This window comes from Anguilla anguilla, chromosome 2 (assembly GCF_013347855.1).
Source record: "Anguilla anguilla isolate fAngAng1 chromosome 2, fAngAng1.pri, whole genome shotgun sequence".
Lineage (NCBI taxonomy): Eukaryota > Metazoa > Chordata > Actinopteri > Anguilliformes > Anguillidae > Anguilla > Anguilla anguilla.
In genome coordinates, this window is record NC_049202.1 from 3,055,982 (window position 1) to 3,082,568 (window position 26,587).

The window sequence follows — 26,587 nt, forward strand, 5'->3', positions numbered from 1 at the left end:
CTCCCACTACGACGCCCCTGGTAGAGGCATTAGAGCTGGATGGTGAAGTGGCACCATTTTAGCATGGTTCAGGGGTTAAAACCGCAAATGCGTATTTAAAGATTCGACATTGACGCGTTAAAATCCAGTGGCCCGGCGCACGTAGCCGTTTGGGGCAAGGTACTGAAATGGTTAAGGAGTCTGACGAAAACCAGGCTAATAAACCAGCTAAACATATCCTGAATCTGTAAAGAAAATATTTAACAAAAGAAAGGGAGGGATGGTGTGTGTGTCTATTTTTGTGAAATGTAGACTTCTGTATCTGGAAAAACCTGCATCCTTTTCTGAAGCTCTTTTATAATGGCAAGGGAGAACGTGTTGACGGATGTTGACAAGTTCAGACCAGGGACAAGAATAAAGATCAGCAGTTGAATCGTGCAAACACACCTCCTGTGTGACCTGTTTTTCTTTTTTTTAAATGCCCCCTGTGCAGTCAGGACAAAGTGCTTACATTTGTATTCGTGTGCATTTAAATATGTGTGCTCGTATTGGGGGGGTGGTGTCGTGGCATTGTAGTATTTTACCGTTGTTTTAAGACTGGGGTTGACTTACCTCGTGATGGGTCAGTTCATTGGCCAGAACCCAGTGTTGCCAGAATGAATTACACTGAGCCAGGCTAGCCTGGGCAGCCCCCTCGCTCTCTCTCTCTCTCTCTCACACACACACACACACACACACACACACACACACACGTGCTTCTTCAGGAAACTCTCAGCCCCCCCACAGGAGCTGTCATATGACCTCCATTAGCGCATGCCGTCTGTGTCATTGTGCCGATACGTTCTGAAAATCGATTAGGGAGCTCGCATAATACACTGATCACACGTGAGACCTGGCGCCCGATCCGAACGCCGTTCGCTGTCCCCAGACGCATGTCTGGGCCGGGCATTAACGGCCTGCCTGTGTCGGCGTTAGCGAAATGGCCACGGGGTCTGCTGACAGCCACGATGTTCAAGATGTGGAGTCACGGTGAATTCTCGAAGACATAGTATGCTTATTCATACATAGTATATTCATTCCTTGCGTTGTTAAATCAGCAATGGCCATCATGGTGCTGTTCATTCAATGCTTCAAGGGCTGGTTTGCCCACAGCAGTTATCTGTGTATTTTCAGTGAGCTCCATAATGTTTGGGACTAAGAGATACTTCTATTCTTTTATTGATTTTGGCTCTGTACTCCACAATTTTTTACCTACTGCACAAAAAAAAAAAACAGAATGGTCAGGTTTCAGTTTGCTGTGAAGTACCTAAAAGAGCATGCAGAGTTCTGGAATAAGGTTTTGTGGACATATGAGATTCACTTGTATCAGAGTGATGGCAAGAGCAATATCTGGAGACCAAAAGGAACTGCCCAAGATCCAAAGCACCCCTTCATCTGTGAAACATGGTGATGGCGGGTGGGCATGTATGGCTGCCACAGGTACTGCCTCGCTTGTCTTAATTGATGAGGTGGCTGCTGATAGCAGCAGGAGACTTAATTTTGAAGTGTACAGAGGCTTCTTATCCCCTTAAGTTCAAGCAAATGCCTCCAAAACTCATCGGATGGCACTTCATCCTACAGCAAGACAGTGATCCCAAACACACTGCTAAAGCAACAAAGGAGTTTTTCACAGCTCAGCTGGAAAATTCTTGACTGGCCAAGTCATTCACCAGATCTGAATCCAATTGAACATGCGTTTCATATGCTGCAGAGAAAGTAACCCCTGAAACAAGCAGAAGCTACGTATGGCTGCCGTACAGGCCAGGCAGAGGATCACCAGAGAAGATACTCAGTATGTCTTGTGATGTGTGTGAGTCACAGTAAGATGGTGGTGTCAAAGTGCCTCTAAAACACGTTTGAAATGTACAAATACTCCAGTAAATTCACTAAATTAACAAGAGATATTTCTTATTATTGTGATTTCATTGGGCTTCCTACTTATCCAGAGTCTTCAAGAAAGCCAGATCAACCTTGAAGACCTCAAGTCTGCATGGATGAAACCTTGGTGTGGAGCTCTTGGGTTGACATCGTTGTGCTGTGGAACGTGGACGGGGGGGGGGGACGGGGGGGGGGGCGCATGGATGGGTCGTCACACGCAGATGTTTCCAGCGGCTTCACGCTTCACACCGCGGAAAGCTGGCGGACCGCGAGGGATTCGTTTCGGTGGAATTCTTTCTGAGAGATGGAATGCGTCCCTCCAACAAGAAACTCCTCTCAGGAGCGAGGCAGCCCTCTCGTGATTACCCGTTGCCGAGACGACCTTAATGCCATTTTTCATACATAGAGAGATTTTCACCACTACTTCCCCCCCCCCCCCAGGCCCCTTTCTCGAGGGGGGGGCTTCGCGCACCGAGCAGATACCCCCAGATGTGTCCTCTTTGACTCCTGCGTATCCTGTCCTCTCATTGATGTTCTCGGTCCTCCTGCCAGGCGTAGGCCTTGCTGCTTCTCTGCCCTTTCTCTCTGTATGCGTACTCCGCACGTGCTCGTTCAAATGCCGCGCCGGGCTGGACCAATGGGCAGGCGGCGCACGTGTGAGCGGTGGCGAACCGCGCGGCGGCGGCGGCGGTGGTGATAAGCGCACAGGCCTCAGACTGCTGCTCAGGAGAATATATCGGAGAGAGAGAGAGAGAGAGGGCAAGCGAGGCTGAGCCTAGCTCTGGGGCTGGGATAAAGAGACAGAGCTTTTTTTCTGAGGTCGGAGAGCATCTCGTACAGAACAGGAACGGGGGATGGCAGAGAAGGGGAGGGGGAGGGGGGGGGGGGGCAGGGGTCTATTTGTCAAAGTGGAATTAGCTGTCAACCTCTGTCCCAGGGAATTAGGGACACAGTGACTGAGAACTTCGCTTTTATTCGAGCTTCGACTTTTTGCCGGTGGGATTCTTCCTCTCGCCGCGGAATATATTTTATAGGGAGCCCTCATCACTCCGCCTTAATTCCTAATTCCTCAGTGGTTTTTATTTAGTGTTATTCATCGGTCCTCGTGTAAATGATCAGTCCCCCTTTGAGGTCTTCTGTCTGCACTCTTCTGATTTTCAGTCAAGTTTTTTTTGTGCCCCGATGATAAGTGTTAACGTCAAAATGCGCATTAATTCTGCCTACTGACAGTCGTGAAACATTAGGCTCCTTACAGACAGTATTACTGAAAATATGAACTCGAGGCCGTAGATAAGCAAGTGTTGTAAGCTGGTTAACTTGCTAGCCCACAAATTTGCTTACTGTACAACACCTGCCTTTCTTTCAGTCCACATTTTCAGAAATCTGCAGCCGATTAATGTAACATTAATTACTGACTTTATAGTCCTATACTGTATGTATCTTGTACCTTCATATTGTATGAAGCATTGAAATCTAAAAGGTGTTTTGGGGAGATTTCCAAGAACAAGGAGGAAAACCGATGATTCACGTTTGGGCAAAACTAAGGACTAAGCAGAGATAACTGGGGATTGAGTCATGGGGCGATGTGTTCTTTACGCCTCTGATAGAGATACTGTATGCTAGTGAGATCACATATATGTGCAACTCATATGATGTTGTTCACCGGGAGCTGAGCTGTGTAAACTGTCCGCTAACATGAAACTTGCAGGGTGCGCTGGCATTCAGCAGGTGCTTGGTCAGCTCATTTCAGGGGATGCCCCTTTCTGGAGTTAAAATGTTACATTTTATATGTGTGTGTGTGTCTGTTACTGACATAACTAATCGGTATTATCCATGGTTCATAATTACTAATAGTGTAGTTTAGATCATCACAGTAAAGCATGTTGAGCGTATGAAAAAGTGCTTTATAAATGCAGTGATTAATTCATTAATGATGGGAGGGGCCCAGGCTCTCTCTCTCTAATGCAAATATAACTTTATTAACCTTATTTGGGAGACCAGTGGAACTAATGATGATTGGCTGAGTTGAAGGTAAACACCCAGTGATGTGATATGAATGTTATAAATGCTCTGAGGGACTGCCCCTCTGTGTGACTTGGAACACTGTTCCCAAGAGTTCTATCACTTTCAGGACAGGAAACTTGACTTTTTTATTTTGTCCACTGGCCACAATGGCTGGTGCATCCCAAAATTCATTCAGGCAGTTTCACCGTTTCACCAGACAACTGGATATTCAGAATAGAGCAGGACTTCTGAATGATGGGTGGTTACCTGCTAAAAATCGGCTGGTAGTGTAGACAAACCTATCAGCCACAAATAAACATTCACCAACATCTGACTGGTGGCTGGTGTTAATTTCTCACCCTTTCCTGTTAAGCAGGAGTAGAATTTCTCAGGGTGTGTCCTACCTCCTACCCCCCTGTCCTCCCTTTAAACAGGTCAGTGAACTTCTGCCTTTTACCCCTCTGTCTTCCCTTTTAGCAGGTCAATGAACTCTCTTCCTGTGTCAGCTAACATGTGTGCAGCCTGGCTGTGTAGTGTCATGCTTAAGAAACTAAGAACTTGCAACTGAGAGGTTGCAGGCTTGATTCCCGGCTGGCGGCACAGCCGTGGTTTCTGAGGCTGAGCTAGGCACCGCACCTGGTTATTTCAGCAAACATTCAGCCATTTAAATTGGCTTGCGTGACATAAATATATGCTGTGTAAGTTGCTGTGGACAAAAGCACAAGTGAAATGTCTAAATGTAATGTAACCTTTCAAATTTATACCTGTAGATTAAAAATACAGGGCATATAGAGGGTTTTCACTTTGCCCCTACCGAATTAGAAACTCCAGCTCTGACCTATCACGGACCAGACTTCTGTACACAAAAAATTCAACCCAGTGGTTTTATTGTGTGCTTATTGTGCTTATTAAGTAATTACATTGCTGTCAGAGACCGTAAGGCCACTGCACTTATAAAGGGAATTGGCTTGTAAAACACATTGGCACTAAACTGAAAACTGGTATAGTTTTAGAAAATGGCTTGAATGTTAAAATGCATTGCCTTTTTCCTGCTGCAGTGTATTCGCAAGCAGTACATAATTTGATGGAAAAAAACTTGCATTCTGAGCGTCTAACCTGTGCCCAGTTTACTAGCAATGATATAGCTACCAATTTACCACAACATTTGAGCTTAGCATCTGCTATGTGATTGTAATGACTGCCAAAGCAGTTTGCGACTGCATGTTCCCATCCAAGCCTGTAACTCACTGGATCCTGTTTTCACTAGAATTACTCCACATATTCTCTGAGTGCTGAACCTGATTTTAATGTTTTCTTTAATTGTAGATGAAGTTGATGTCAATTTAATGTTTAATTTTCAGTCATGTTCATTTTTATCAAATTAGAAACCATTTGCTGGTGTCATTTTTCAATATGGTCTTGTGTGGCCTTATCCTGTTAAAACCGAAGTTCTTTTTACTCTTTTGTATTGATTCACAGTTAATTGTCTTTGTAAATATTTTATAATTGAGTGTGTTTTCCGCATCGTGCCATGGCGATTTATCCTCATAAGGTAGTGAGTGCTGTTGAGTGAATGGAGGCGGGACACATTGGGAGCTCTTTATGCACGTGTGTAATCAGCATTATGTCCCTGTTTGTGTATTTTGCAGCTCATGGGGGGGAGAGGTGAACCTGGCTGGGGACACGTGGCACCGAAACCCGATTTATTTATCGTCTCTGCTCTCAGATGAAACATTTCTAGCGGTTTCAACATTTTCCGTTTTAATGTACAGAAGCCGAGCGAGAGGCAAGAAAGAAATAAAGAAAAAAAAAATCAATAGAAGTCCAGGAGGGGTATTAAAGTTACTGCCATCCTCTTACAGCTGAACAGAAAAAAAAGACAATTATCCACCGAGATGACCTTTTCCTTCATAGATGTGACAGGTCCCCTTAAAAAATACACCCTTATCTGAGATTGGAATCTCCAAAGTGCATTATATTTTTTATTTATTTATTTATTTTTCTTTCAATTTTATTTTATTTTTTACTGTTGTTTGCTACCCTCAGGTGAGGGCATTTAAGATGTTAGTTAATGTTACAAATCCTGTGTAAGCACCCACTTTTTTCTTTTAGATATAATGAGTAAAACAAACAAACAAAAAAGATTAAATGAAGTCCAAGGTGAAAGCGCTGAGTTAATTTAATATTTAAACGTGTTTTCTGAAACTTTCGAACGATTGCAAGTGAGAGAGGATAAGTTTACATTCACAACTCCAAGCAATATGTTAACTCCACGATTTTTTTTAACTTGTGTCCATATTTATAATGGCCAGTTGTTCCCTTGGCAACAGCGTTGTCTGTCACTCCGGGAGGTAGAGAAATGGCGGTTCCATGAGGCTTCCCGCCATTTTGTTAGTGCTCTCTGCAGCCTGCCACCTGAGGTGCACAGTGACTGTACAGGAGGAGCCCCCCGCACTGTACCCCAGGGGTGTCCTGTCTTACTCGAAAAGGGCCATTGTGGGTGCAGTTTTCTGTCCCAGCCCAGCGGTAAGACACTACTTACTATACTTATCCAGGCCGTGATCGAAGACCACGATTAGTTAATTAGTCGAAACAGTTCTCATAGCGCTGGGCTAAGGCAAAAACCCACACCGGCCCTTTTCAGGTAAGATTGGACACCCCTGCTGTACTATATACTCCGTGCAGGCAGGTGCCTGACTGACCAGAGGTGGCGCTCTTGTGCAATAAGGCATAGAATACACTGCTGTCTACTGCATCCCTCCCTCCCTCGGGCACACTGTCCGAAACTGCGCACTTGCCTACTATTGAGTGTAGTTGCTGAGTACGCTGAACAAGAGCGTTTTTAAGTCAGAAAGCAAACAGAAAGCAAAATTTTCTGTAAATCTAGTGTACTTAAAATCCTGGGGTGATATATGTATTTCAGGGGTTTCGCTGAGTATATTCAGGAGCATACTTTTCAGTGGGTCCTGTGAAATCCGGACCACTGTGTCTTAGTAGACTGGTGTTGTTGGACGTGCCACCCTGGAGGACACAAGCTATTTTTAAAAAGCTAACAAATTGTTTCCTGTTTCTCATCTTAAGGTAATTCCTTGACATACAGTGGCTGCTGCTTCCTCGATATGTGCTTGAATTGATACGATGTTATGTGATGAATTACGTACATCAGAAAGCCTTCAGTGGGGGTCTCGCTAAAAATAGCAGAGCATTAATGGGACATAAATCTTAATACCGTACGCGATGTGTAATGGAATAAAAAAAATAAGACCCAGGGACTTCTATCAATCCTCTCTTCCTGTTCTGAAGCCATCAAAGCCAAATGCTCATTTCTTATTTTCCTAATTATGGGGGGGATCTCGCTGTCTCCCATTGTTTGCAGAGGGACTGCTGCAGACCTGATCGTGTTAAGTGTGAGCTTGATTGATGACTACAACTCTAAACGCCTCCCCCGTGGTATATTTTGTGGCATAAATATAGACAGAGACTGACTGTAAAAAGCCGACAGAACTGAAGGCATTATTGTATTTGTAGTTTTTTGCCTCTTTTTCTCAACCACAGCTACACTGAGGGTGACGGTGATGGTGAGTGGTGGGGAAGGTGTTGACAGTGTTGGTAATGGTCGTGACGATGGTTACTATGGAGACGATGACAGATGACGACAATCAAAAATGGTGATGATAACCATAAAATGGACACTGACAGTGGGGCAGTGCTTTAATACCTGTAGCACGTAATCAAAATCGGCTGACAATCGTGTAATCACCGTTGTATTCTACTGATTCCCATTTTCATTATTACACAGTATGAATTGTCTACACAGCAGTGTGAATTGTCTACACAATAGTGTGAAATTGTCACTAGAAACAAAATGTAATTTCACACTATGTTTATTCACAGTCTCATTGGAACCTTCAGGACCCAGCCAGGTGACTGAAATTATTAGGTTTCTTTTACATTTAAGTTGCAAAATACTGGGCTGTTTTGCTATCATTTGCGATTTTAAAATGTCTACAACTTCCGTTTCATTAATAGTTTTACTTGGCCAGATATATCTTTTTCATACGGGACTTATTCTGCAACATAAAATTTACAAACCTAACACACACACACACACACATCAGAAAAATGCACTGTATTGACCAGTAATATCAATGGCAAAAATGTCCTTATTCTGAATTGTGTGTGTCACAAAATAATATAAATCAATAAATAAATAAATAACTTTTATTTGTATAGCGCCCCCTTAAGTCCACGATTGTTGAACAGAGCATGGATACATATACATAAAAGGATAAAACAACCATGAATACATTGACATATACAGTACCAGTGTGTATGACTAGCTAACTGTTGTGCTAACACAAATCCTATATTCCTCTGTGTGTGTGTGTGTATGTATGTGCATGCATGTATGCATTTATATGTGTGTGTGTGTGATATAGATACAGTATATGCTTTCAGGGGTCGCTAACTGTAGTGCTTACGTAGAGGCAGCAGGGGGAGTGAGTTGCCCACACTCGGCTACACGCACACAGAGACAGTGCCCTCTTCTGGCCAGGCTAGGAAATACATCCACAGCCTCTGGCGCTGCAGGGGGGGCCAGAAAGTGCACTGGAGTCCCATGGTCTGAAATAGAAGCAGGGGTTGTTCAGCTAGCGCACACTTTTAAATCTGTATCAAAATAGAGGGAGAGGGAGGGAGAGATAGAGGGAGGGAGAGGGAGAGGGAGAGGGGGAGGGAGAGAGAGAGAGAGAGAGAGATAGAGGGAGAGGGAGGGAGAGGGGGAGAGGGAGAGAGAGACAGAGAGTGCAGGCCTGCTAACTGCCGTGGTGAGACGGTGCTCAGCATGGCGTCGCGGTTGAGACCTCGCGACGCCGTGCGCCTCACACTGTGCGACTGCAGCTGCTCGGCGCTCTTATGTGGCAGTTTGCTCCCTTGTGTGGCGGTAATACGGCGATAAGTCTACGTCAGAAGGCCAAATAAATTAGCCGTGGAAAAAGACATTCCGTTTATTTAGATCTGGCGACGTAAGTTCCCCCCCCAAAAAAAGAATATCCTCGGCACTCCTTTTCTGGGGCTTTGAGCGGTTGCCTAGTACTCACTGATCTGGTCATGTGACAGTACTACGGCCTATTTGAAACTGCCGTGGAGGAAGTATTGGGTCCGTTGTTGGTCAAGAGAAACGTGAACAGCTCTTGTTTCATTTAAATGTGTAGAACCCGCCATCTGGTCTTTATCGCGTATTTATCTTTGATTTCGCTCTTTGCTGGAGTTTTAAAGCAGCAGCTCAGTGTGAAGTGTTTTCTTCCATTCAGCATTTCCTGTCTGAAGTGTTACATTATAGGATCTGAGTTTTTCCAGTTAAGACGGGAGTAAAGATGAAAATCATTTGGTTCTTTCTTGCTGGAATATAAATATTAAAATATGTGACTCAAAATCAAAACAAGTGCACATAGGCAAATACACATCGTCGTGTTACACCAGGCTTTAGTCGTTAGTCTGGGAAGATGAAACGAAACCAGTCAGCGCCATTTTGAGTATTCGCAAACTTGTGTTATGAATCCTCTCGCTGTCCCTGTTCACTACCAGCCGAGATAAGTCTTCTGTGCTCTGTATTAGCAATAACTGTTGGATGCACCTTTACATTGCAGCAAATCTTAAGAATTGCACCGTGCAATAAACATAACTCACAAGTGTACACACGAACATTTATTAATTTACCAGAAGCTACATATTAATCACCTTTCTGCCGGTCGTAAAGAGATCGCAGTTCTATTTCCACGATTCATGGGGAGCAGCAGCGGTAATCACACTTCTGCCCGCGCGCTGTATACGGCTGGATGACATCATATATAATATAGCTAATCTATTGATGTCGCGCGCACTTCTTTCCATCGCGTGACCTCGATGCGTTACGACCGGTTTTTTTCTTCTTCTTCTTTTTTTTTTCTTTTCTTTCCCCCCCCCCCCTCTCCTCAGTAACGCGCGCGTTCTGTTACTTGCACTAATCTGCGTGACCCTGACACCGATGATTACGGGGAATATGGATAGTTGGCGACGCGGGGCTGAGGGTGCGGGAGGGCGTCGGCGGCGGGGCGGCAGTCGCGCTGGGCCCCGCGCGGTCATTAGGGAAGTGAAGCAGGCCGAGGGAGCCGGCTGGAGCCTCACATACATCACTCTGTTTATCGCCTCTCCCTCTAATTGAACGGTTGATCACAGAATGATACCCCCATGTGCTGCCCCCCCCCTCACCCCCCCAATCCCCCCTGCCACCCGCCACCCCATCCGGCTGCCATTGGCTGCCGTCTTCCCCAACCCCCCCCCCCGCCCCACCCCTGCCCAGCCCCACCGGCTCTGAAAACCGCTTCCATTAATGTGACAAGCCTCCCAAGATGGATTACCCTCAGCCATATTGCCCATCTCCTCCAATCAAGAACTACCCGTGTAAATTGATTGTTCTAATTTGCTCTCTTTATTATTATAATATCAGGACAAAATAACACACACAGCTCACTGTCAGCTCGGCGCAAATCAACCATTAGTTATGGGAGGCCGGCCTGATCGCCGCTTCCCAGCCAGTTGAGACAATGGATGCGAGCTCTCGTCCTAATCAGGTCTGCAAACTGTCCTCCATCTCGGTGATGTAGCATCTAATTATCTCCACTTCAGCGCATCACAGAATGAAAAGGATGAGCATCGATTTCGTTTTTTTTCTTTTTTTTTTCTTCTTCTTTCCGCTCTGTGTCGTATTCCGTCGTCCGTCCGGAGCTGGGGCCCCATCTGAATATGGGTGGGGTGGGGGTGGGGGGCGGGGGGGTGATATCAATCCAAATTACACAAATAAGCACAGAATTAATGAACTTTATAGTAATTACTTGAAGTCAATTATAAACCTAAAAAATATATATCTGTCTCCACTCTGTTATATGGTTAGTTAATTTATGCTACTTTGTATCTGCCTATATGAATTTCTGTTTTTAATAAGGAGCATAAGGCACAATTCATAAATTCAATATATGTAAAATTTAAAAAACTGAAATTATTTTTTGCCAATAATTATTTAATTTTTAAGTCTCAGTTGACAATTACAGTGTATTTAACACCATTTTTTTTAAAAAATTACATATATTGTTATATTTTGTGTACTTAATGTCCTGTGCAATTTGCCCAATATCGTAGAATGATAGGATTAAGTGGAATCTTTTTTTTTTTTGCTATATTAGACATAGGCCTAGTGCTATTCTTTGTTCTTTACCACCGTCTGTGAGAACTGCTTTGAAATTGCTGGTTACATCACACCAATAACATTGAGAGTTATTATTCTGTCCTATATTATTGGTGGGCAATATTATCTTGAGCAACATATAATAATCTCATCTTGCTGGGACCCTAATGCAGGTTAAATGGTGTCTTGTAAGTCTGATAAACGCTATGGCACGTCCCGCTTCACACATTAAGCAGTCCTGCTTACTCAGCAGAAGTGCGAAACGCGCGAAGGCGGATAGGCGGTTGGCGGCTACACCGCATGCAAATTACCGCCGGCAGCTCGCGGTAATGTATCCCCGAAGCCCGCGCGCGAGCCGGCTCCAGTGACGTCCATTTCGGGGAAACTGCAGTTTCGTCATTTCGTGATCAATCCCTGAGCGTTTTTATTACCGCATCAGGGGCGCCGTTAAGGGCGCGCAACATGTTTTTTTTTTTTTTTCAATAGGGTCAGCCCTGCGTACATGGACCACAGTATAGAAGGGTTTAGTGTGGGTGGAAAAAAACCACATCTTCTTTTCCCATTATATGATTGACTTTCTTTTACATTTTTAGTGCTAATGTTTTTTTTTTACGAAGTGTTACTTCATGTATTTTCATTTAGTAATTAGCTGAACTTGACTAATGCATTGAGAAGTCTGTACAGAGAAAGGCCATGTGAGAGTTTGTGAGAGAGAGCAAAAGGGAGAGAAAATATGTGAGTTAGAGAAAGAGAGCAGGTATAGGTGTATTTGTGTGTGAGAGAAAGAATAGGTGAGAGAGAGTGAAAGGGAGAGAGAATGTGTGAGAGACAGAGAGTGTCAGAGGTGTGTGTGTGTGAGAGAGAGAGGTGGGGGGGATCTGAGAGGGAGAATGTGTGCTTGTGTGTGTATAATTGAGAAGGCGGGGGGTGGGGTGGGGGGTGGGGGGAGGTAGAGAGAGACATAATTAAATTCTGAACAGTCTTTTGTGTTTAGATGTTTCTCTGTGCGTCTGATGGCCTCTGGTGCTGGAGTACATGGAAGAGATCCATCCACTCACTCTCCCCCAGCAGGGCCTAATGTGACCTTGAGCCCTACAGGAGAAGTATGCTGCAGACTGCCACTAGTATCCCCTCCAACCCCCCCCCCCCCCATCGCCCCCCCACCTCAACCCCCCAACCCCTGCTGTTATCATTTCATCAACCCCATCCTGGTTCTGTCTGACCTTGAGTGCCAGATTTTCAATCACAAGGAAAGCGCTTTTTTTTTTTTTTTCTTTTTTACTGTTCGTTCCGTTTTTTTGTTGTTGTTTTGTTTAGTTTTTTTCTCTCCCTAGGACAGCCTGTTTCACATGTCTTCTTTGACTAGCACTGACTAAGACAGTGGGATGTAGTAGCCTTTTTTTTTTTTACATTCATACAGGGATTAGCCAAATTGAAATCCCAGACCAGGGCATCAGTGAATCACCTTAATGTGCTGCTGTAAGCCCTCCCCAGAAACAACTGCTCGCAAGTGAGCAAAAAAAAAAAAAAAAGCTATAAATTTAAGTTATGAGTCACTTCAAATATTATCAGCTTAATCATCTTGACTCTATTACTGTACTTCAAACCTAATTTTCAGGTGCACCTTGATTCCTAATCTGATAGAATGAATAAGAAAAATCCTCGATGAAGCTGTTCTCTACCGAACTGCCTTTGCCAGTCTCCTGCTATGAAGGGTACGTTTGGCACCAAATTCATTCAGCCCTCGCGCATGTGACCGACAGTATATCTTTTTAATCATACCGCGTTCTGGCAGAGACGAGACTCTCGTGTAGACGCTCGGAAAAAAAAAACCTCTTTAGCGGTTTGATCCTTGACTGCATATGGCGCCAATTAACATCGCTGGCATCCGAGTTGCCAACACTTTAGCTTCTGCGTGCTTTTTAGATTTCTTTTTTTTTTTTTTTTAGAGTGAGAGAGGCAGAAGGAGAGGAGGAGAGAGAGAAAGATAGAGGGGGGAGAGAGAGTGAGTGAGAGAGAGAGGCAGAGAGAGGGAGAGTTAGGCAGAGAGAGAGAGGGCGAGTTAGGCAGAGAGAGATAGAGAGTGAGTGAGAGAGAGAGGCAGAGAGAGGGAGAGTTAGGCAGAGAGAGAGAGATAGAGAGTGAGTGAGAGAGGGAGAGAGAGAGAGGGAGAATCAGGCAGAGAGAGAGAGTGAGAGAGAGAGGCAGAGAGAGGGAGTTAGGCAGAGAGAGAGGCAGAGAGAGAGAAAGAGGGAGAGTGAGAGAGAGAGGCAGAGAGAGGGAGTTAGGCAGAGAGAGAGGCAGAGAGAGAGAGAGAGGGAGAGTGAGAGAGAGAGAGAGAGAGGGAGAGAGAGAGAGAGAGAGAGAGAGAGAGAGATAGAGAGTGAGTGAGAGAGAGAGAGAGAGAGGGAGAGTTAGGCAGAGAGAGAGGGAGAGTGAGGGAGAGAGAGAGGCAGAGAGAGAGAGAGAGAGAGGGAGAGTGAGAGAGAGAGAGGGAGAGTTAGGCAGAGAGAGAGAGGGAGAGTGAGGCAGAGAGAGAGAGAGAGAGTTAGGCAGAGAGAGAGAGGGAGAGTGAGGGAGAGAAAGAGAGAGAGAGAGAGAGGGAGAGTGTGAGAGAGAGAGAGGGAGAGTGAGGGAGAGTGAGGGAGAGAGAGGCAAGTGTGGAAAGGGCGAATAAACATTACGACTCTGCGACGAGGCCAAAGATAAACTCGGAGGATGTGCTGATGCAGCCGCTCTTCCTCGCCCCCCAGCTGCACACTTTTAAAACTCCGCCTTCCCTCCGTTTCCTCAGATTTATGCGCTCGCGCCCGCCGCTCGGCGACGCCATTACAAGTCGGAGTTTATTGGGAAACGGTTACATTATGCGAAGTGTCTAACAAATTGCTTATGCCCCTGTAATTGGGTTACAACAGCCGCTCGCTCCCATCGGTGAGATTAGGCAGGCTAGGATCCCGCCCACCGCCCCACACCGCCGGTAATTCTATTTGTCTTGCCTCAGTCTCTCTCCCCTAACAACATGTCTCACACTGTCTCCTTGCCAGATGTCTGTTGGTGAAGCAGGCTTGTTTTTTTGGCCCCTGACAATGCAATTACAGGCCCGCCAATTGCACTGCCTGCGCATTGAGTACCTCCCCTCCCCGCCCCCACCCCCACCCCCCCCACGAATGAGCCTGATTGATGGCCGGCCCCACCAATCCGCCGGGGTTATTTCCAGTGTGTGATTGGAGGAGGCGGGTGGAACTTCCTGGCTGCTGTGCTTCTCGAACTGTCCCTCCTCGCTACACTCCCTTCCCCCACGCCCCCTCATCATTGCTGCAGATTAACGCCAATTTACACTGGGGGGGGGGGGGGGGGTGATGGTATGGGCGATGGGTGGAGTTGTGAGGTTCAGCCAACTACTTGAGGTTCACCTGAATCCCCATTGGCCTCAAAGACATTTTGGCATTCACCATACAGACTTAACCGTACAAAAAAAAATTAAAGACAGATTACAGGAGAGAATCGTTACCTGAGTAGAGCAATGTTCTCACCTGCTGGTGTGTGATTAAATGTTGTGTGAAGCGCGTGGTCAGATGCATTGGGTGCAGACATTCGTTTTGCGGGTTGTCCACTTTTTGAGGAGGTAAAATTATACCCAAATATCGTTTCAGTAATTTTTAACCAGCCAGCTTAAAAAAAGGAACACAGTTCTGTAAAAGACGAGCACACCTATAAATTTACACCTTAACACTGGTCTCATAGCAATTATAACGCACGATCATCAAATTTTATTTTAATTCCTGCGGTTGGCATAGGCCCCGGCGCAGAGCAGTTTTACATAGCTTTCATTTTTTTATTACGTGTTTATGCAGCTGTTGGCTTATTTACTGAAGTGGCTCACTGTGTGAAGTGCTTTGCCTAACAATGCAGCAACAGCCTTCTAACCTGAGATGTGAGACCTAACCAGGAAGTCTCCACCGTTCCCAGAACACCTTGCAAGCCAGCAGTCGGTCGGCTAAAAAAAAAAAAAAAAAAAAAACCTTGAGACCCCACTGCAGAGCTGCAATAACCCGATATTGGTTCCATCTGTAATAAATGGGGAAAATGGATGGCTTGTCGAAGTGAAAATAGCAGGGACCAATTCTTAGTCAAACAGACCGGGGGAAAAAAAAAAAAAACCTGTCTAATTTTGACCCAGATAAATTGAAATGCAGAAAGCGCTGTACGGCATTGAGCCTCTCTGACACCTACTCTGCTTCCACAGCCCTTCTGTAATTAGGCAGCGGCGGAAAAAGATATAATATATGAGTCTAATCTCATTAATGAAATCCGTCCTCTTGCACAAAAGTAATTTTGAGAGGAGAACCGTTGGAGCATTTTGATAATGGTTTAATCCTTTATCGCACCCTGCTGACTGAGATTATCCGACAAAGTAATGGTTAATCAATAGAGACTTAAGTTGTCAGGTGAAACATATAACGCACTAAAAGGGATTGATTGGACAAATTTTCTCTCTTTATGAGAAAGTCTATACTAACAGTGGCAGCGTTAGATTGGTGTGTGGAGGCTTGTTCCTGTGTTCCTGTTCGGGCTAAATTGCGGTCTGAAGGTTGGGTGGTTGGGGGTGGGGGTGGGTGGGTAGGGGGGGGTAGCAGTCTGTCAAACGGGAAAGGAAAGAAAGAAATAAATAAATAAATAAATAAACAAGCGAAGGAACTGCTGACCCGCGCGTCTCTTTTGACATTGACCTAATTAAAGTCGCCTGCCGGACCCCTGCGTCCAGCCCCATGCAAAGCAGAACATTTTAAATGTAAATTAAATGAACGGAGATCTCCAGCTTTCGCCCTCGAAAAAGGCCATGGAGGTGCAAGTGACAGGACGACCGGTCCCTGGCCCCTCCCTCATTAGAATGATCACAGTTACTCAGCTCATTCTCTACCCTTAATAACATAAATTATTTACAAAATACCGATTGGCAGTATGTCAAGAAGTACACTGGTACAAACTTATGTTATTTTATTTTGTGTCATTTCTGTTATGTTACACGCAAAGGATATATAATCTATATAATATGATTATTATGAAATTGTGTCTATTTATAAAATAGAAATGCATGTTTTTGATATGTTGTATACATACCTACCAAGGTAAGGAATTGTGTGTTGTCATATCCAAGTAGTACAACAACCATAGTCGGATATTTCTAGTTCTTAAAGGTTTAGTGAAAGAACACAAATGTTACTTCCTTCCTCCTCTTCAAACTAGAGTTAAATCACAGATAAACTTTGTGTCTTTTTCAATATGTCTGCCTGAGTTGCCTCAGTGCATGTTGTAAATCCATTTTTTTTTTTTTTTGCAGTAAAAGCACTTTTTTTTCCTCCCCCCCCCCCCCCCGCCCCTCCTCTGTGATCCTTAAGGGACCTGTTTTTTTCTGACCCATTTTTTTGGTTAACCATAGCAACCAGATATATCCACCTCGCTGTTATGATACCTGGAGGGGACGTGACCCCTGACCCCCCGGACCCCCCCCAGAGATGTCATTCTCAGCGAGCCAATTACATTTTAAAGGAGTGCTCGTCTGAATGCCGCACGCGCGAAATCGGGGAGCAAGCTGGCAAAAATCTGGCAGCTGGTACACCCCACCCCCCCCACCCCCACCCCCCCGCCGAGAGGACCCTTCTCTGTCATGTCTGTGACACTTTAAACGTCCGCGCGGACCAGTGTGCCTTCAGACCACTGAAGAGGAGCACTTTAAATAGTCTGACCCCTTTCTCCACCGGTGACCCCCCCTCCCCATGTGTTTCTCCTGAATGGGAGGGAATTGTCTCTTGAAAAAGCCAGATGGCACTCTGGTCATGTCGCCAAGGCGAGGAGGACGTGCCCGTGCGCCGCGTGCTTTTGTGTTCCAGCCCGAACGCACCTCTGAGGGGGTCGGATGTGGGAGGGGCGAAGGGGGTTGTGAACTGCTTGTCGCCACTTCCTGGAGTTAATATACTTAGACTTCATAAAATAGAAGAAGAAGAAGGAGGAGCAGGAGGAAGGGAAAAAGCATCGTTTTATTTGTCATTGTCTCATTTGGCGGGAAGGCGTGTCGTCATGTGCTTGCCCGAGAGCGGCTTGGCGGCGGCGTGTAGCGCCTCCTGTGTTTTTCACGGGAAGTGTCAGGGAGGCTCATTTTGTGGGGAAAAAGTGGAGCTGGCAACCCCTCTGTGTCTGCGGCTGACTTTATCTCCGACAGATAAATTTCTGCTTAATTGTTGTTCAATTTGGATTTGTGCTAGAAAACGTGTAATGGTGACTCAGTCAAGTTTAATCCTATTTCACATGATTGTGAACATAACTGGGATTGTGTGGTTTGTTGAAGAAAATGAAGCGCTATTAGATAGTAATTCAACAAGTTCAAAAACAAATATCACCACAGGCTCTTAGAAAATAGCATAGCTGTAGATTAAGAGATTACAACAAAATATGTTAGACAAACAGCATAGATTAATCCGGGCTCTTTAAACATTATATAGTTTAGAGGAATGTTTTGAATGACTTTGGGACCATCCAGGTAGCAGGTCCTGCTAACCCACTAGTACCTGGTGTGGTGGTGTGGTCCACGGTCTTGAATGGAGTGCCCGGGAGACTGGTGGGTAGAACTGTAAATTGGTGTTACTGAGGAAGGTAGGGTTTTTATTATTTATTGTTATTTACTGCATATTTCCCGCCTCAGGCGGGACATAGCGACTCCAGTGGCCAATAGGGAGCCTGCCAGAAGGTTGCAGGTTCATTTCCCAAGTCAGATGCTGCCATTGTACCCTTGAACCAGGTGGATACCTGGAATTGCTTCAGTGTAAATATTTATTTTAAAATTAATTGACATTGTGAAACTGAGAAAGATGTGTAAGTTGCTCTGGATAACCGTGTCTGCTAAATGCCCATAATGTATTGTAATGTCTGCCACAACAATGGCAGGTAGCTGCATGTATTCATGCAGGCCTGTGTCTCAGTCTGCACTCTTCCAGTATGGTTGGGTGTCCCAAAAAGTGAGAGAAAGTTTTTAAAAAAGTTAAAAAAAAAAAAAAAAAAGTTAAGTTCCTGGGATAATCTTAATCAGTATTTGATCAACTCAATGGCAAATTCGCTCAATTGGCTTTTTCATTTGATAGTCAACATTTAGCTAATTGCCACAAATGAGGCATTTGTAAACATAAGATGTGGAAAAGGACATTAAATGGGGGGCTTTGTGAAATTTTATCTTTTCCATCCATACATCTTAAATGGCTTGTGTTGCAAAATGTAGCCATCCCACAAAATGCATGTTTCTGCTTTTAGAAAACCGTTTTCAGCCGTTTGAACAAATATAAGTACTTTTCCTTTCGTGTTTTTCCTCACTGCATTATCCTGGATCTCTGTTAATGGGGCTTAAGCCTTGTTTTCGTATTCTCCCCGTCTTTTCAGTACATGGTTACGGCAAGAAACAGATCATGTAGTACAATTATGTAATGTGGAGTACACAAGCATTATTATCCAGTGAGCGACTTCTTCTCCAAAGTGAAATCGGGCCATTGCAGAGTGCTCTGTACAAAGCTGGTCTTACCTGACCAGATGCCTAACCTCAATCAAAATTCATATATTCCCTTTATTATAATATTGTCGCACAGTAAAATGTCCAGTGTTAATTCAACTCTAACAGATTTTTATGAGTCCACTCTGGCTGTAGTGGAATCATATAAACTTGGTAAGAGCTGATTTTAACACTGGGCATTTCACTGTATGAGCACCAACGAATATGCTTTGCAAAAAAAGAATAAACTCGGTTCAACATATGAAATATGATAATGATAATCATATAATAACGGTTACCTTTTGAGTGTGTTCTCAAGAGTAATCAACAGCGAATGTTCAATTTGAGGGCCCTTAATATGACCGCTGTGCCACGAGAATCGGCTTTTTTTTGGGGGGGGGGCGGCACAAAAGGTCCGGCGCAGGTCCACGTCCTTGAGGGCCTTAAACGCAGGGCGGTGCCAATAACAAAACAGCCCCGACCTCCGAGCTATCGCTTTCCCGAGATTAGGGCAATTTCCTATGCAAATCCCACTCGTTATTGTTGCGGCCTCGTTAATCTCGCCCCCAGAGCCTTTGACAAACCCCCTGTCTGATTGATTGGCCCCTGACAGCTCCAATGTGTGTGTGTTTGCGCAGATTGACATAATCATTAAAGGGTGGGCGGACCCGGAGCCCCGCGGATTTATTCCGAGGAATCCGCCTCCTTTGCTCAACAGCTGAGCTTTCGCTCTCGCGCACAAAAGAGGCAGGCCCTCTCGCTCATCCGCGCGGGCATTAATCATCCTGAAGTTAATTGGTGTGGGCTTTAAGCAAATTTTCCGACGGCATCCTAAGTCACGGCGATGGTGACTGCTGACCCGCTGTCATACCGTGCCTATTGATTAAACGGAAGCGGCTCGCGATTCTGATCGCACGTAAACCTCACACAGAACGGTTTCCGCCATCAGTAGGCTATCCAGGATAGATGGAGGGTAAATATTTCGGCCTGGAGAGAGCAGTTCGTATTGATTTGCTTTTTTTTTTTTTTTTTTACTCCTTTACCAAATTTGTCCTTATTTCTGCATACCCATATTTTTTGTTTGTTTACTATTCACCTAAAAAAATAACCCATTCACATTACTCATGATATGAAAAAGAACAGCTCTGATTGGATGCATTTTAAATTGCTAAATGATTTAAAATTGTGAGTTATCTGACGAGGAAAAAATCCAACGGCATCCAGAGCCGGGTTAATCAACTGGTTTTTGCTGCAAGATATGAGAGACAGAACTACTGCCTATATAAAATCAATCTGTCCTCTGCAGATCTGCAGATAAAGCGTATGATATTTATGGCCGAAATTAAAAGTAGATAAAGATGTCACATATTAATTCCCTCCGCCCCAGCGCACACAATTCTTCCCCGCGCAGGAAGAGAGCATTATTCTTACCGCTGAATGTCTTTGCAGTCGGTAATGAATTCAAAGCAGTGACCCATAAAATGGAATTTTAAAAAAAGCAATCTTGCGTCGTGGCTTCACGTTATCAGTTTCCCGCTGCCTCCGCGGTGGCGCGCCCAGGTCTCAATCAAGGCGGAATGGGCGCTCGTGACAGACAGCCCACGGTAGGGTTAATTAAACACTTCAGTTTAACACCTTTTCCTGTCATTAAAGGGAACAAAAATACATCATTCAAGCCACACTTCATCTGGGGAGGGGGGCCCAGACCATGCCCATGTCAGGAAGCCAGGGTGTTTCTGGTCTCCGGTGACAAGAGGTGGGTCTAAATCTTATCTGGTTTATCAATTATTCCTGTGATTACCGGCAGAGATTACTCAAGACCCGAGGCATCGCTCAAATTTATTACCGATCTAGCCATTTACAGTGCGAGGGGGAGGGGCTCCAAAAATTCTACTGAGGTTTACGGTTGAGATGATGCAATCTTCTCCAGTTGAGGCTGAAGTAGCCATTCCTTGACTGATTTCTGTTGTATTTATTACACACATCACAAACGTGTGTTTATTCATGAAGGGAGGTTAAACAGGTATTCGTATGTTATGAAACATTGAATCATTTGTGTCTGTTATACGTGGGAAAGTCACGTGTTTTTTTTTTTTTGTTTTTTTTTACACTGGAGAGCAAGGAAATGTCTGGCACAGGTACACCTGAAGCTCTTCTTCTCTGGTCCAGTCCAATCAGGCTGGAGAATAGAAACGAATCAACCTGTGTACTTTATATGTGAGATGTTGGTTTGAGTCAAGAAGCCTGAAGCATTTCTCGTACAGAAATAGAATATTTATTTTAAAGATGTGGATTTTTTTTTCTCTAAATATAAAGAATCATTCATCCACGGCATTCGATTTGTCTTAATGTATCAATATTGCAGTTTGGTGTTTGGAAGTCCATATTGTTCAAATTGAATTAGACCGAAATATCAAGTGTGACTTTATGTTTTAAGGTAAGTGTGCATTTCCATTGGAAGCACTTCCTGGTAATTGTGAGACTCTCGCTGTTAAGTTTCATAGTTTTAATTCAATTCAGTTCAATTCAATTGTATTCTTATAGCACTTTCTACAGAGAACTAAACTTTGAAAGTTTTGCTACAATGCAGGATACTTTACGTAAATGGAGAAGCATTTGCTCTGTGATTAAATTACTGTTGGTTGACTGTTAAATCGAGCAAAATAAATGGGACTTAAAAAAAAAAAAACCAAAGAGTATTAAAGGTGTGCGTGCGAGGCTCAGGAAAGGTAGTCTTCTCACTACCTGGATTTCTGGGTGGATTAAGGTGACAGTGTTCAGTCCTGTGCCCGGAGTTGTCAGGCTGGAGGCCGAGAGAGAATTATGAGTCTGATTTGATGCAGACTTGGCGGACATGAGGCCACCGAATAAGGTGTTGAAACATTGTACCAGAAGGAGAGAGACAGTGGAAATGTGAGTTAGTCATTTATATACTAGATAAAAATAAAAAGCAGTCCCCAGGTTTTAGATTTAGAGCTTTGGGTGGATCTGTCTTGTAGCAGACAAAATCTATTTAGCCACTGGAGCTGGGTACACTGTGAGTCATTCGATTTGTTCTCCATTTTTATTGGTTTGTTTTAGCTAGACTTTGCCATCCACTTTTTTTTTTTCCACGTGCAATTTTTCATAAGTGCTTTTTTTAACTTGCAGACATTTTTTTTTCTTCCTGACGTGTAGTCCTACCACTACACAACCACCACTGGGTGGTTTAATGGACAGGTGTGACTTAGCCGAAATGTAGCTGACAGAGAGGTCTTTAAGAGTGCTTTATAGGTTTTGCAGAACGAGCCGCACTGGGGATGTTTGACATGTTGCAAAATAATTTGGGGGCACCCACCAGACGAACCTTAGCCTTACATTATTTACATTTCTCAGTGCCACAGTAATCAATAATCGTGAACTCTTGTTTACAGTTCCAATAAGCTTTATTTTAATGGGGCAGTTTAATACCAATTAGCCTACATACATACATACATACATACATACATAGACAGAGTGATCTCATGACTACTCCTCAGACCAGAGTAATGTTCACTGTGTGAACTGGACTTTTATGTGTTCTTGGCTATGAATAACTGTACAAAATGAGTATTGTACCTTATCGGACCTGTGTTTTGTAGTTGTTCCATTGACCTTTGGAATGCACTTTCGTACGTCGCTTTGGATAAAAGCATCTGCCAGATAAATGTAATGTAATGTAATGCACCACACAGCTCTACCTGGTCATGGTAAATCATACAGTATATATAAGCTCTTAGTTAAATTGTAGCTGGCCCAACTATGTGTGGTAGTGCACTGAACATGATAAATTACTGTAAGTGACCTACTTGCTACAGTTAGTTGTCCAATGTCACATTGAATATATATACAGCATACACTGTACCTTCTTTGTTCTGTGTGGTAGTACCACAACTCTTTTATCAATTCCATTCCCTCCACCAGGATTATTAGCGAATCACATTGTCCGTACAGTGAGCGGTTTAATTCAATGCATTCACTTTGACATTATAAAGAAAAATAGAGTGCTGCCATTTTGCTAAGTTCGTGCTTCAAATTTAATTAGTTTCTTTCTGGCACTACTTTCTTCTGTCATTTTTTTTGGAAATATGCTTAAGCTGAAAATCAATGACATCTAGCCAACTGACTATTACTGTTTTAAAGTGAAAATTGAGAGCGTGAACCAGTCTGTCATTTCAGAGATGTGGGGTCTTGCCCGTGTATTGAAGAAGCATTACCACCTTTTCTCACCACATAAAATACTGTTTTATGCTTTCGTAGCACGTCGAAATCTTTACTCATTGATTAGTAATTGGTGTCACTTTTAACGTGTCATGTGACACTTCTGACTCATCATTGGCAGAAGTAGGGATAAGTATCATAACAGGCGTTCAGCAACTCTAATTCGTTGATTACACATGCAAATTGTTGGGTTTCCATACCCTACTTGATTAATTATTCATTATTTTCTCATGGTATCTGCATGTTGTTGGAAAATTCCAGGAACCAACACGCAATTAGCTTTAAATGGGCGAAACGACGCTCTTGTGTTATAATTAGGCCAGTACATAGCATGCTTTGCTCTGTGGCTGAAGCCCCATTGCCTTTGAAAAGCCTAACTGGATGCTCTCTGTTGCAGAAGAAGGGGGGGAAAGGGTCATGTGACCAGTGAAGATTCTGCATGCGAATAGAATTCCCAGGCCTGTGCAATAGAGCCAGAGGCCACTAGATAGCAGTGCGTAGTAGTGTAAAGCCTTCCGGACATATTGCAGTGTCACTTTCCAGCAAATTACTGACCGGGCCACCAAAGCTTAAACCAAAACAGAGATAGGGCAAGTCCAGAATCTTGTTTTTTTGTTTTTGTTTTTTTTTTTTGCCTGAGCTTAATTTTTTTTAGCACATCGTTTTCACAAGGGAGGAAAAGCGTATTTATCAACGAGCCGCGTTTCTGCGCGGAAACCCGTTAAGAAATCAACAACAACATATGTTTGCTCCCAGCACCGGGCGTTTTAGCTGATCCGACTTAACGTGGTGTGATGAATAAAAGAACACTTCTTTAATATGGGCTTCCAGTGTCAGTCTGCAGGTTCCCATACATGCGTACACAGGCTTAATGTACCTTTCCAAAATCCCATTAGCTGACAGGCTGTTGGAACAGCTTGAATGTGCGAAGCTCATGCTTCGGGGATCAACCCAAACCGAAGACCTGGCACGGTATCAAGTGAACAGAAGCCAGAGCCCTTTCTCCTTAAAAGCAGAAATTACAAAGGTTTCCGCGGACGCTCGTGACATAAAGAAAACGGATAATGTATTGATTCCAGCTGTCTTCGTAATATTTTAAAATTACAACTCGGACGTTCGAGCGTGTCCACCCAACACATTGTTCAAAATGCTGACGCGTGTGCTTGTGTGTGCCTGAGTGTGTGTGTGTGTGTGTGTGTGTGTGTTTGTTTGTTTGTTTGTGTGCGTGTGTTTGTGTGTGTGTGTTTGTGCTTGTGTCCACGTGTGTGCGCGTAAGTGTATTTGAGCGTGTGTATGTGGTTACAGTTGTGATATCTTATAAAAAACTAAAATGGAAACTCACCTGTCACTCATGAAATGGCAAATGAGATTTTTTTTTGCATGGAGGGAAATGAGGAAATCAATCTGAAAGGAACTTTCCACACACAAGTCTTTTTGTATCTGACTATAGGACACAATTAACGGTATGGGTTAATGAGGTGACCCTGGTGAGGGTGGACGGTGTTTGAATCCTGGATTTCATCCTCTGTTTATTTTTCTGTTTCAGATGAATGTGAATTTTTACAAGTCTTTTATTGTGAAAAGATTTTGAATGCATAGATTTTCAGATGAAATCAGTAACACGCTTGTCTTTTTTTTGTTTAAGCTAGTTTCACAACCTATCAGAACCTGAATACCTGCTGGAATCCACCCTGGAATAACCAACGCAAGCACTTTGGTGAGAAATTTATTATTATTATCATCCAAGAATATATTTTAGTGTTTGCTAAATGCTATATGAAGGAATATGGAATGAATACTAGCTTGAGTCAGTGTCATGAAAAAAAGGAAACCTAAAACTCATGTAACTTAAAAATGATATCCATGATTGATATAATCAATAATATCACATCGGGATTAATCCTATTAGAGCTGCCCGTGAGGAAAACCTCAGGGTGGTAAAATGTCCAATTTGTGGTTTCAGCACAGGAGGCTAGAACTTACACTGGCAACCTAGGGGGCTGCCATTCCAAATGCCTGCCTAAATTTCACTGAGCAGATTTGGCTGGTTGGATTGGTCTCCGCTGACCAGCCGAATATTGTACACATATGCTGCCCACTTTGCGCTTCATTTTTTGAGCGGCTGGTTTGGCACAACATTATAGATTAATTCATTTTTATCACTCGGCCTTTGCATAATGCCAGTGATCACTTTTGTGTTTTGTGCACGGGCCAAGCCATCATCGGTGGTTATTAGACGATGGCTTTATCACCTTCAAAATTGGAAACACCCATCAAGGGTGGGCATTAAAGTCAGGTGAAATGATTTTGGTGAGGAGGTTGAATGCTAAATAGAAGCGATGTCAGTGCTATCGGGGAAATTTGGTTCTGAAAGTTCACACTGAAGTCGATTCACGGGGCCCTTTGCAAATAAGTAAACAAAACGTACCTCAGAGGCTCCCCTTCAAGGCCTTGTAAATCAAGCCGGCTGATCTCTCCTTTAGTGAAAGTGTGATCGTTAACTCGAGTGGCTGAATACATCAAGCGCTGTACTAACTGAACGACTGTGGATTATGCGTCAGTTTTTTTGGCTGAACTTTTGCTGTTATGTTTTTCCACTTTGCCTCTATTTGTATTCTGATTGCTAAAATTCAGCCAACAAAACTGACCTAGGAACCGGTACCCAGGAGTGCCATCGATCTCTAGTCCTCTATTATGCTTTATCTCTGTAAAAATGTTTTTCATTAACCGCACCAGTTTTAATGTTGATATGGACAGTCCTTCTGAGTTTAAGAGAACCACGTGCAATTCCCTCAATGTTGTCCACACGATCACCTTACCACAGATTGCTTTCTTGATTACTTTTGTTACGGCTACAGTGAAACAAAAATTAGATACTGCGATAAATAAAACAAGTAAATATCTATTTTTACCGCCCTCTCAGTCATAGCTTTTTTTTTGCACGCGTCAGCAGTGACGTTTTCTTAATTATTTTCTTAAGTTCTCTACTTAGGGGACCCGTGCTTCTGTGGTTAATTCGGAATGTCCACCCGATTCGCCAGTTCTGTCGTTGAGTAGTAATGGCCGCAGAATTCAAAAATTCTGTGACAAGCAGTCCCTCCGATCCTGTGCCACAGCTGTGACATATCGCCACGCTAAGCCTCCCAGATTTAAGATCCCATTTACTTTATATTATGCAGGAGGAAGACGACAGAAATGTTAATAAAGAATCTCTGCCTCAAATCATCTCAACTGCAGCCGCCGGCCTCAAGTCATCTGTCATGGAGATAGATGTGCTGAGAGAGAGAGAGAGAAGGAGAGAGAGGGAGCATGAGAGGGAGAAAGAGAGAGAGGGGGAGAGACAGAGATGGGGAGAGAGCGAGAGAGAGAGCATGAGAGAGGGAGAGCACTAGAGAGGGAGAGAGAGAGACAGACAGACAGAGAGAGAGAGGGAGAGTGGGGTAGAGATGGAGAGAGATAGCACGAGAGAGAGAGGGAGGGAGGGAGAGAGAGGAGAGAGAGAACTCGAGAGATGTAGAGGGAAAGAGAGAGAGAGACATCGAGAGAGAGGGAAAGAGAGTGCTTAAATGGTAATACCACCAGCGCCACAATCAAACTACTTTTCATTTGTTTATTTATCTCTTGATACTTATTGAACCCTCTATTAGCCGAGAGATCGTAATTTACGGCTACCACTCGGGAGGAAGTGGGTT

General features: G+C 43.9%; 1 protein-coding gene across 11 annotated transcripts in view; it reads left to right on the plus strand.

Moving 5' to 3' along the window:
* The window catches only part of LOC118217707 (T-cell leukemia homeobox protein 1-like), a 97,310-nt gene that overhangs the window by 1,102 nt on the left and 69,621 nt on the right, over positions 1 to 26,587 (plus strand). For 7 of the 11 annotated variants that reach the window (XR_004763272.1, XR_004763274.1, XR_004763276.1 and 4 more), the window contains one exon: positions 24,541 to 24,612. The gene's annotated coding sequence lies outside the window, so the exon portion shown is untranslated. The remainder of the gene's footprint in view (positions 1 to 24,540; positions 24,613 to 26,587) is intronic. The other 4 variants (XR_004763279.1, XR_004763270.1, XR_004763271.1 and 1 more) reach the window with 1 other exon arrangement.